This window comes from Carassius gibelio, chromosome A4, assembly GCF_023724105.1.
Source record: "Carassius gibelio isolate Cgi1373 ecotype wild population from Czech Republic chromosome A4, carGib1.2-hapl.c, whole genome shotgun sequence".
NCBI classification, from domain to species: Eukaryota; Metazoa; Chordata; class Actinopteri; order Cypriniformes; family Cyprinidae; genus Carassius; species Carassius gibelio.
This window is the reverse complement of record NC_068374.1, coordinates 14,116,091-14,126,155: the sequence shown is the minus strand read 5'-3', so window position 1 is coordinate 14,126,155 and position 10,065 is coordinate 14,116,091. Positions and strand designations below refer to the sequence as shown.

The 10,065-nt window shown below is 49.6% G+C and overlaps 11 non-coding genes across 11 annotated transcripts; 6 read left to right on the top strand and 5 right to left on the bottom strand.

Moving 5' to 3' along the window:
• Positions 1–1,854: 1,854 nt before the first annotated feature.
• Positions 1,855–1,937, bottom strand: trnal-cag (transfer RNA leucine (anticodon CAG)). Its single transcript has one exon. It is a non-coding gene; the product is annotated as a tRNA-Leu (tRNA).
• Positions 1,938–2,033: 96 nt separating this feature from the next.
• Positions 2,034–2,107, top strand: trnam-cau (transfer RNA methionine (anticodon CAU)). Its single transcript has one exon. It is a non-coding gene; the product is annotated as a tRNA-Met (tRNA).
• Positions 2,108–3,385: 1,278 nt separating this feature from the next.
• On the top strand, positions 3,386–3,459 carry trnam-cau (transfer RNA methionine (anticodon CAU)). The gene has a single exon. It is a non-coding gene; the product is annotated as a tRNA-Met (tRNA).
• Positions 3,460–4,558: 1,099 nt separating this feature from the next.
• On the bottom strand, positions 4,559–4,641 carry trnal-cag (transfer RNA leucine (anticodon CAG)). The gene has a single exon. It is a non-coding gene; the product is annotated as a tRNA-Leu (tRNA).
• A 96-nt stretch (positions 4,642–4,737) lies between these two features.
• On the top strand, positions 4,738–4,811 carry trnam-cau (transfer RNA methionine (anticodon CAU)). The gene has a single exon. It is a non-coding gene; the product is annotated as a tRNA-Met (tRNA).
• Positions 4,812–6,095: 1,284 nt separating this feature from the next.
• trnam-cau (transfer RNA methionine (anticodon CAU)) lies at positions 6,096–6,169 on the top strand. Its single transcript has one exon. It is a non-coding gene; the product is annotated as a tRNA-Met (tRNA).
• A 1,099-nt stretch (positions 6,170–7,268) lies between these two features.
• Positions 7,269–7,351, bottom strand: trnal-cag (transfer RNA leucine (anticodon CAG)). The gene has a single exon. It is a non-coding gene; the product is annotated as a tRNA-Leu (tRNA).
• Positions 7,352–7,447: 96 nt separating this feature from the next.
• Positions 7,448–7,521, top strand: trnam-cau (transfer RNA methionine (anticodon CAU)). Its single transcript has one exon. It is a non-coding gene; the product is annotated as a tRNA-Met (tRNA).
• A 1,099-nt stretch (positions 7,522–8,620) lies between these two features.
• On the bottom strand, positions 8,621–8,703 carry trnal-cag (transfer RNA leucine (anticodon CAG)). Its single transcript has one exon. It is a non-coding gene; the product is annotated as a tRNA-Leu (tRNA).
• A 96-nt stretch (positions 8,704–8,799) lies between these two features.
• On the top strand, positions 8,800–8,873 carry trnam-cau (transfer RNA methionine (anticodon CAU)). The gene has a single exon. It is a non-coding gene; the product is annotated as a tRNA-Met (tRNA).
• A 1,099-nt stretch (positions 8,874–9,972) lies between these two features.
• trnal-cag (transfer RNA leucine (anticodon CAG)) lies at positions 9,973–10,055 on the bottom strand. Its single transcript has one exon. It is a non-coding gene; the product is annotated as a tRNA-Leu (tRNA).
• Between the last annotated feature and the right edge of the window lie 10 nt (positions 10,056–10,065).

The following is a 10,065-nucleotide window of genomic DNA, read 5'->3' as shown; positions in this document are numbered from 1 at the left end:
AGTATGGGGGTGGTAGTATAATGTTGTGGGGATGCTTTGCTGCAGAAGGGACTGGTGCACTTCACAAAATAGATGGCATCATGAGAAAATAACATTCTGTGGATATATTGAAGCAACAACTGAAGACATCAGCCAGGAAGTTAAAGCTTGGGCGCAAATGGGTCTTCCAAATGGACAATGACCCCAAGCATACCTCCAAATATGTTACAAAGTGGCTTAAGGATAACAAAGTCAAGGTTTTGAAATGGCCATCACAAAGCCCTGATCTCAATCCCATAGAAAATTTGTGGGCGGCACTGAAAAGGCAAGTGCGAGCAAGAAGGCCTACAAACCTGACCCAGTTGCACCAGTTCTGTCAAGAGGAGTGGGCCAAAATTCCAGCAAACTATTGTAGAAAGCTTGTGGATGGATACCCAAAACGTTTGGCCCAAGTGAAACAGTTTCGGGGCAATTCTACCAAATACTAAGGAAGTGTATGTATACTTCTGACTTTGATGAAAGTGATAAAAAAAAATACATACACATTATCCCTCGCTCGATTCTGACATTTAATAAATGCAAAAAATATGTTAATATTTATTTATCAAAAACAGAATAAGTTTACTCTGATTTAATGTATGACAGTAAAGAAATACAAGTTTTTGTGTTTTGTTCTGAAGTGTATGTAAATATCTGGTTTCAACTGTAATCACTGGCTCTGCAGAAATATACCTAAAGTCGCTGGTTCAGACCTATGCTTGCGTTCTGCAAGTGACCGATGCCTCGTGGTGCCATCCCAAAGAGGCACTCAGCGAAATTCCTTTAGGGCCCGAGCCCTGTAGAGTGTTGTTCCAACCCTTCTCAAACACACAAGGCATGTAGTTTTCAAATGAGCATGAAGGGCATGATTAGTTGGATCAGGTGTGTTCAGTCAGGCTTGAATCTAAACCCTGCAGGTCTCCGGCCTTCCGGGGACTGAGTTTGACACCCGTGGCTCAGAAAGAAAGGATCTCTGTCCCCTTTCGTGTGGGTTTCCCTGTGTCTCCTGGGGGCAAAAGGCCACAGCTCCTCTTCAGGGCAGGTGAAATGATGCTTTGTGGAAAACTGTGAGGTTCCAGGTAAATTCCCTGAATCTCATCCAGCGACATTTCGTGTAGGCCCGTGCAATCCTTTTATTTACAATGAAGTCAAAATTCTGCATTCATGCTGGCTAATGCTACACGAAGGCAGTAATAGCATCCCTCTCATATTCATGTAACACGTGGCCACGTCCTCCTGAGGTTTTGTGAAGTTTCAAAGGCCATATTGCTGCACTGGCCCGGTCCTGAAGATTTGCCTTGTACAACGTTCGGAAGATTAGACCCTTCCGATCAGAGCAGGCCACACAACTCCTTGTCCAAGCTCTCTGTTTTCTCCAGACCAGACTACTGTTACGCTCCCTTGGCGGGTCTTCCGGCACGTACTATCAAGCCTCTGCAACTGATCCAGGATGCAGCAGCGAGAGTGGTCTTCAACGAGTGGTCTTCAAAGAAAGCCCACGTCACACCTCTCTTCATAATTTTGCACTGGCTACCAATAGCTGTTTGCATCAGATTCAAGGTACTGATGTTTGCCTACAAGATAACCACTGGCTCTGCAGCAACATACCTAAAGTCGCTGGTTCAGACCTATGCTGGTGGATCTGCTTGCCTATCTCAATTCGAGCAGCGGAGGCTTTAACCATTTTCAAAAAGTGTCTAAAAACTCATCCTTGCCTTCAACGCCTGCCCAATTAATACTAGCATCTGCCTAATGCGTTGTTTTGTCAAAGTTAACGCCCTGCTGGCCCAACATGGCAGAAGACTGAAGTCTCTGTCTGCAGCCAAAGGATAGGTCTGTCAGAAGTGGGATTCGAACCCACGCCTCCAGGGGAGACTGCGACCTGAACGCAGCGCCTTAGACCGCTCGGCCATCCTGACACCCTTGCCTGGCTAGAGATGGCCTGTTCGAGCCACACCTGAAACCGGGGACCTAGAAGCTACTTTATCTCTGTTCGGGCCCCCTCTAGCCCACGGGCCTCGTTGGCGCAGTTAGGCAGCGCGTCAGTCTCATAATCTGAAGGTCGTGAGTTCGAGCCTCACACGGGGCAGGGTGGTGCTTTTTTCTGATAACTGAGAGAGCTTAGACCAGGGGTATCAAACTAAATTCCTTTAGGGCCCGAGCCCTGTAGAGTGTTGTTCCAACCCTTCTCAAACACACAAGGCGTGTAGTTTTCAAATGAGCCTGAAGGGCATGATTGGTTGGATCAGGTGTGTTCAATCAGGCTTGAATCTAAACTCTGCAGGGGACTGAGTTTGACACCCGTGGCTCAGAAAGACAGAGTGAGGTTCTCTGTCCCCTTTCATGTGGGTTTCCCTGTGTCTCCTGGGGGCAAAAGGCCACAGCTCCTCTTCAGGGCAGGTGAAATGATGCTTTGTGGAAAACTGTGAGGTTCCAGGTAAATTCCCTGAATCTCAATCAGCGACATTGCGTGTAGGCCCGTGCAATCCTTTTATTTACAATGAAGTCAAAATTCTGCATTCATGCTGGCTAATGCTACACGAAGGCAGTAATAGCATCCCTCTCATATTCATGTAACACGTGGCCACGTCCTCCTGAGGTTTTGTGAAGTTTCAAAGTCCATATTGCTGCACTGGCCCGGTCCTGAAGATTTGCCTTGTACAACGTTCGGAAGATTAGACCCTTCCGATCAGAGCAGGCCACACAACTCCTTGTCCAAGCTCTCTGTTTTCTCCAGACCGGACTACTGTTACGCTCCCTTGGCGGGTCTTCCGGCACGTACTATCAAGCCTCTGCAACTGATCCAGGATGCAGCAGCGAGAGTGGTCTTCAACGAGCCAAAGAAAGCCCACGTCACACCTCTCTTCATAATTTTGCACTGGCTACCAATAGCTGTTCGCATCAGATTCAAGGTACTGATGTTTGCCTACAAGATAACCACTGGCTCTGCAGCAACATACCTAAAGTCGCTGGTTCAGACCTATGCTGGTGGATCTGCTTGCCTATCTCAATTCGAGCAGCGGAGGCTTTAACCATTTTCAAAAAGTGTCTAAAAACTCATCCTTGCCTTCAACGCCTGCCCAATTAATACTAGCATCTGCCTAATGCGTTGTTTTGTCAAAGTTAACGCCCTGCTGGCCCAACATGGCAGAAGACTGAAGTCTCTGTCTGCAGCCAAAGGATAGGTCTGTCAGAAGTGGGATTCCAACCCACGCCTCCAGGGGAGACTGCGACCTGAACGCAGCGCCTTAGACCGCTCGGCCATCCTGACACCCTTGCCTGGCTAGAGATGGCCTGTTCGAGCCACACCTGAAACCGGGGACCTAGAAGCTACTTTATCTCTGTTCGGGCCCTCTCTAGCCCACGGGCCTCGTTGGCGCAGTTAGGCAGCGCGTCAGTCTCATAATCTGAAGGTCGTGAGTTCGAGCCTCACACGGGGCAGGGTGGTGCTTTTTTCTGATAACTGAGAGAGCTTAGACCAGGGGTATCAAACTAAATTCCTTTAGGGCCCGAGCCCTGTAGAGTGTTGTTCCAACCCTTCTCAAACACACAAGGCGTGTAGTTTTCAAATGAGCCTGAAGGGCATGATTGGTTGGATCAGGTGTGTTCAATCAGGCTTGAATCTAAACTCTGCAGGGGACTGAGTTTGACACCCGTGGCTCAGAAAGACAGAGTGAGGTTCTCTGTCCCCTTTCGTGTGGGTTTCCCTGTGTCTCCTGGGGGCAAAAGGCCACAGCTCCTCTTCAGGGCAGGTGAAATGATGCTTTGTGGAAAACTGTGAGGTTCCAGGTAAATTCCCTGAATCTCAATCAGCGACATTGCGTGTAGGCCCGTGCAATCCTTTTATTTACAATGAAGTCAAAATTCTGCATTCATGCTGGCTAATGCTACACGAAGGCAGTAATAGCATCCCTCTCATATTCATGTAACACGTGGCCACGTCCTCCTAAGGTTTTGTGAAGTTTCAAAGGCCATATTGCTGCACTGGCCCGGTCCTGAAGATTTGCCTTGTACAACGTTCGGAAGATTAGACCCTTCCGATCAGAGCAGGCCACACAACTCCTTGTCCAAGCTCTCTGTTTTCTCCAGACCGGACTACTGTTACGCTCCCTTGGCGGGTCTTCCGGCACGTACTATCAAGCCTCTGCAACTGATCCAGGATGCAGCAGCGAGAGTGGTCTTCAACGAGCCAAAGAAAGCCCACGTCACACCTCTCTTCATAATTTTGCACTGGCTACCAATAGCTGTTCGCATCAGATTCAAGGTTCTGATGTTTGCCTACAAGATAACCACTGGCTCTGCAGCAACATACCTAAAGTCGCTGGTTCAGACCTATGCTGGTGGATCTGCTTGCCTATCTCAATTCGAGCAGCGGAGGCTTTAACCATTTTCAAAAAGTGTCTAAAAACTCATCCTTGCCTTTAACGCCTGCCCAATTAATATTAGCATCTGCCTAATGCGTTGTTTTGTCAAAGTTAACGCCCTGCTGGCCCAACATGGCAGAAGACTGAAGTCTCTGTCTGCAGCCAAAGGATAGGTCTGTCAGAAGTGGGATTCGAACCCACGCCTCCAGGGGAGACTGCGACCTGAACGCAGCGCCTTAGACCGCTCGGCCATCCTGACAACCTTGCCTGGCTAGAGATGGCCTGTTCGAGCCACACCTGAAACCGGGGACCTAGAAGCTACTTTATCTCTGTTCGGGCCCCCTCTAGCCCACGGGCCTCGTTGGCGCAGTTAGGCAGCGCGTCAGTCTCATAATCTGAAGGTCGTGAGTTCGAGCCTCACACGGGGCAGGGTGGTGCTTTTTTCTGATAACTGAGAGAGCTTAGACCAGGGCTATCAAACTAAATTCCTTTAGGGCCCGAGCCCTGTAGAGTGTTGTTCCAACCCTTCTCAAACACACATGGCGTGTAGTTTTCAAATGAGCCTGAAGGGCATGATTGGTTGGATCAGGTGTGTTCAATCAGGCTTGAATCTAAACTCTGCAGGGGACTGAGTTTGACACCCGTGGCTCAGAAAGACAGAGTGAGGTTCTCTGTCCCCTTTCGTGTGGGTTTCCCTGTGTCTCCTGGGGGCAAAAGGCCACAGCTCCTCTTCAGGGCAGGTGAAATGATGCTTTGTGGAAAACTGTGAGGTTCCAGGTAAATTCCCTGAATCTCAATCAGCGACATTGCGTGTAGGCCCGTGCAATCCTTTTATTTACAATGAAGTCAAAATTCTGCATTAATGCTGGCTAATGCTACACGAAGGCAGTAATAGCATCCCTCTCATATTCATGTAACACGTGGCCACGTCCTCCTGAGGTTTTGTGAAGTTTCAAAGGCCATATTGCTGCACTGGCCCGGTCCTGAAGATTTGCCTTGTACAACGTTCGGAAGATTAGACCCTTCCGATCAGAGCAGGCCACACAACTCCTTGTCCAAGCTCTCTGTTTTCTCCAGACCGGACTACTGTTACGCTCCCTTGGCGGGTCTTCCGGCACGTACTATCAAGCCTCTGCAACTGATCCAGGATGCAGCAGCGAGAGTGGTCTTCAACGAGTGGTCTTCAAAGAAAGCCCACGTCACACCTCTCTTCATAATTTTGCACTGGCTACCAATAGCTGTTCGCATCAGATTCAAGGTACTGATGTTTGCCTACAAGATAACCACTGGCTCTGCAGCAACATACCTAAAGTCGCTGGTTCAGACCTATGCTGGTGGATCTGCTTGCCTATCTCAATTCGAGCAGCGGAGGCTTTAACCATTTTCAAAAAGTGTCTAAAAACTCATCCTTGCCTTCAACGCCTGCCCAATTAATACTAGCATCTGCCTAATGCGTTGTTTTGTCAAAGTTAACGCCCTGCTGGCCCAACATGGCAGAAGACTGAAGTCTCTGTCTGCAGCCAAAGGATAGGTCTGTCAGAAGTGGGATTCGAACCCACGCCTCCAGGGGAGACTGCGACCTGAACGCTGCGCCTTAGACCGCTCGGCCATCCTGACACCCTTGCCTGGCTAGAGATGGCCTGTTCGAGCCACACCTGAAACCAGGGACCTAGAAGCTACTTTATCTCTGTTCGGGCCCCCTCTAGCCCACGGGCCTCGTTGGCGCAGTTAGGCAGCGCGTCAGTCTCATAATCTGAAGGTCGTGAGTTCGAGCCTCACACGGGGCAGGGTGGTGCTTTCTTCTGATAACTGAGAGAGCTTAGACCAGGGGTATCAAACTAAATTTCTTTAGGGCCCGAGCCCTGTAGAGTGTTGTTCCAACCCTTCTCAAACACACAAGGCGTGTAGTTTTCAAATGAGCCTGAAGGGCATGATTGGTTGGATCAGGTGTGTTCAATCAGGCTTGAATCTAAACTCTGCAGGGGACTGAGTTTGACACCCGTGGCTCAGAAAGACAGAGTGAGGTTCTCTGTCCCCTTTCGTGTGGGTTTCCCTGTGTCTCCTGGGGGCAAAAGGCCACAGCTCCTCTTCAGGGCAGGTGAAATGATGCTTTGTAGAAAACTGTGAGGTTCCAGGTAAATTCCCTGAATCTCAATCAGCGACATTGCGTGTAGGCCCGTGCAATCCTTTTATTTACAATGAAGTCAAAATTCTGCATTCATGCTGGCTAATGCTACACGAAGGCAGTAATAGCATCCCTCTCATATTCATGTAACACGTGGCCACGTCCTCCTGAGGTTTTGTGAAGTTTCAAAGGCCATATTGCTGCACTGGCCCGGTCCTGAAGATTTGCCTTGTACAACGTTCGGAAGATTAGACCCTTCCGATCAGAGCAGGCCACACAACTCCTTGTCCAAGCTCTCTGTTTTCTCCAGACCGGACTACTGTTACGCTCCCTTGGCGGGTCTTCCGGCACGTACTATCAAGCCTCTGCAACTGATCCAGGATGCAGCAGCGAGAGTGGTCTTCAACGAGCCAAAGAAAGCCCACGTCACACCTCTCTTCATAATTTTGCACTGGCTACCAATAGCTGTTCGCATCAGATTCAAGGTACTGATGTTTGCCTACAAGATAACCACTGGCTCTGCAGCAACATACCTAAAGTCGCTGGTTCAGACCTATGCTGGTGGATCTGCTTGCCTATCTCAATTCGAGCAGCGGAGGCTTTAACCATTTTCAAAAAGTGTCTAAAAACTCATCCTTGCCTTCAACGCCTGCCCAATTAATACTAGCATCTGCCTAATGCGTTGTTTTGTCAAAGTTAACGCCCTGCTGGCCCAACATGGCAGAAGACTGAAGTCTCTGTCTGCAGCCAAAGGATAGGTCTGTCAGAAGTGGGATTCGAACCCACGCCTCCAGGGGAGACTGCGACCTGAACGCAGCGCCTTAGACCGCTCGGCCATCCTGACACCCTTGCCTGGCTAGAGATGGCCTGTTCGAGCCACACCTGAAACCGGGGACCTAGAAGCTACTTTATCTCTGTTCGGGCCCCCTCTAGCCCACGGGCCTCGTTGGCGCAGTTAGGCAGCGCGTCAGTCTCATAATCTGAAGGTCGTGAGTTCGAGCCTCACACGGGGCAGGGTGGTGCTTTTTTCTGATAACTGAGAGAGCTTAGACCAGGGCTATCAAACTAAATTCCTTTAGGGCCCGAGCCCTGTAGAGTGTTGTTCCAACCCTTCTCAAACACACATGGCGTGTAGTTTTCAAATGAGCCTGAAGGGCATGATTGGTTGGATCAGGTGTGTTCAATCAGGCTTGAATCTAAACTCTGCAGGGGACTGAGTTTGACACCCGTGGCTCAGAAAGACAGAGTGAGGTTCTCTGTCCCCTTTCGTGTGGGTTTCCCTGTGTCTCCTGGGGGCAAAAGGCCACAGCTCCTCTTCAGGGCAGGTGAAATGATGCTTTGTGGAAAACTGTGAGGTTCCAGGTAAATTCCCTGAATCTCAATCAGCGACATTGCGTGTAGGCCCGTGCAATCCTTTTATTTACAATGAAGTCAAAATTCTGCATTCATGCTGGCTAATGCTACACGAAGGGAGTAATAGCATCCCTCTCATATTCATGTAACACGTGGCCACGTCCTCCTGAGGTTTTGTGAAGTTTCAAAGGCCATATTGCTGCACTGGCCCGGTCCTGAAGATTTGCCTTGTACAACGTTCGGAAGATTAGACCCTTCCGATCAGAGCAGGCCACACAACTCCTTGTCCAAGCTCTCTGTTTTCTCCAGACCGGACTACTGTTACGCTCCCTTGGCGGGTCTTCCGGCACGTACTATCAAGCCTCTGCAACTGATCCAGGATGCAGCAGCGAGAGTGGTCTTCAACGAGCCAAAGAAAGCCCACGTCACACCTCTCTTCATAATTTTGCACTGGCTACCAATAGCTGTTCGCATCAGATTCAAGGTTTTGATGTTTGCCTACAAGATAACCACTGGCTCTGCAGCAACATACCTAAAGTCGCTGGTTCAGATCTATGCTGGTGGATCTGCTTGCCTATCTCAATTCGAGCAGCGGAGGCTTTAACCATTTTCAAAAAGTGTCTAAAAACTCATCCTTGCCTTTAACGCCTGCCCAATTAATATTAGCATCTGCCTAATGCGTTGTTTTGTCAAAGTTAACGCCCTGCTGGCCCAACATGGCAGAAGACTGAAGTCTCTGTCTGCAGCCAAAGGATAGGTCTGTCAGAAGTGGGATTCGAACCCACGCCTCCAGGGGAGACTGCGACCTGAACGCAGCGCCTTAGACCGCTCGGCCATCCTGACACCCTTGCCTGGCTAGAGATGGCCTGTTCGAGCCACACCTGAAACCGGGGACCTAGAAGCTACTTTATCTCTGTTCGGGCCCCTTCTAGCCCACGGGCCTCGTTGGCGCAGTTAGGCAGCGCGTCAGTCTCATAATCTGAAGGTCGTGAGTTCGAGCCTCACACGGGGCAGGGTGGTGCTTTTTTCTGATAACTGAGAGAGCTTAGACCAGGGCTATCAAACTAAATTCCTTTAGGGCCCGAGCCCTGTAGAGTGTTGTTCCAACCCTTCTCAAACACACATGGCGTGTAGTTTTCAAATGAGCCTGAAGGGCATGATTGGTTGGATCAGGTGTGTTCAATCAGGCTTGAATCTAAACTCTGCAGGGGACTGAGTTTGACACCCGTGGCTCAGAAAGACAGAGTGAGGTTCTCTGTCCCCTTTCGTGTGGGTTTCCCTGTGTCTCCTGGGGGCAAAAGGCCACAGCTCCTCTTCAGGGCAGGTGAAATGATGCTTTGTGGAAAACTGTGAGGTTCCAGGTAAATTCCCTGAATCTCAATCAGCGACATTGCGTGTAGGCCCGTGCAATCCTTTTATTTACAATGAAGTCAAAATTCTGCATTCATGCTGGCTAATGCTACACGAAGGCAGTAATAGCATCCCTCTCATATTCATGTAACACGTGGCCACGTCCTCCTGAGGTTTTGTGAAGTTTCAAAGGCCATATTGCTGCACTGGCCCGGTCCTGAAGATTTGCCTTGTACAACGTTCGGAAGATTAGACCCTTCCGATCAGAGCAGGCCACACAACTCCTTGTCCAAGCTCTCTGTTTTCTCCAGACCGGACTACTGTTACGCTCCCTTGGCGGGTCTTCCGGCACGTACTATCAAGCCTCTGCAACTGATCCAGGATGCAGCAGCGAGAGTGGTCTTCAACGAGCCAAAGAAAGCCCACGTCACACCTCTCTTCATAATTTTGCACTGGCTACCAATAGCTGTTCGCATCAGATTCAAGGTTCTGATGTTTGCCTACAAGATAACCACTGGCTCTGCAGCAACATACCTAAAGTCGCTGGTTCAGACCTATGCTGGTGGATCTGCTTGCCTATCTCAATTCGAGCAGCGGAGGCTTTAACCATTTTCAAAAAGTGTCTAAAAACTCATCCTTGCCTTTAACGCCTGCCCAATTAATATTAGCATCTGCCTAATGCGTTGTTTTGTCAAAGTTAACGCCCTGCTGGCCCAACATGGCAGAAGACTGAAGTCTCTGTCTGCAGCCAAAGGATAGGTCTGTCAGAAGTGGGATTCGAACCCACGCCTCCAGGGGAGACTGCGACCTGAACGCAGCGCCTTAGACCGCTCGGCCATCCTGACACCCTTGCCT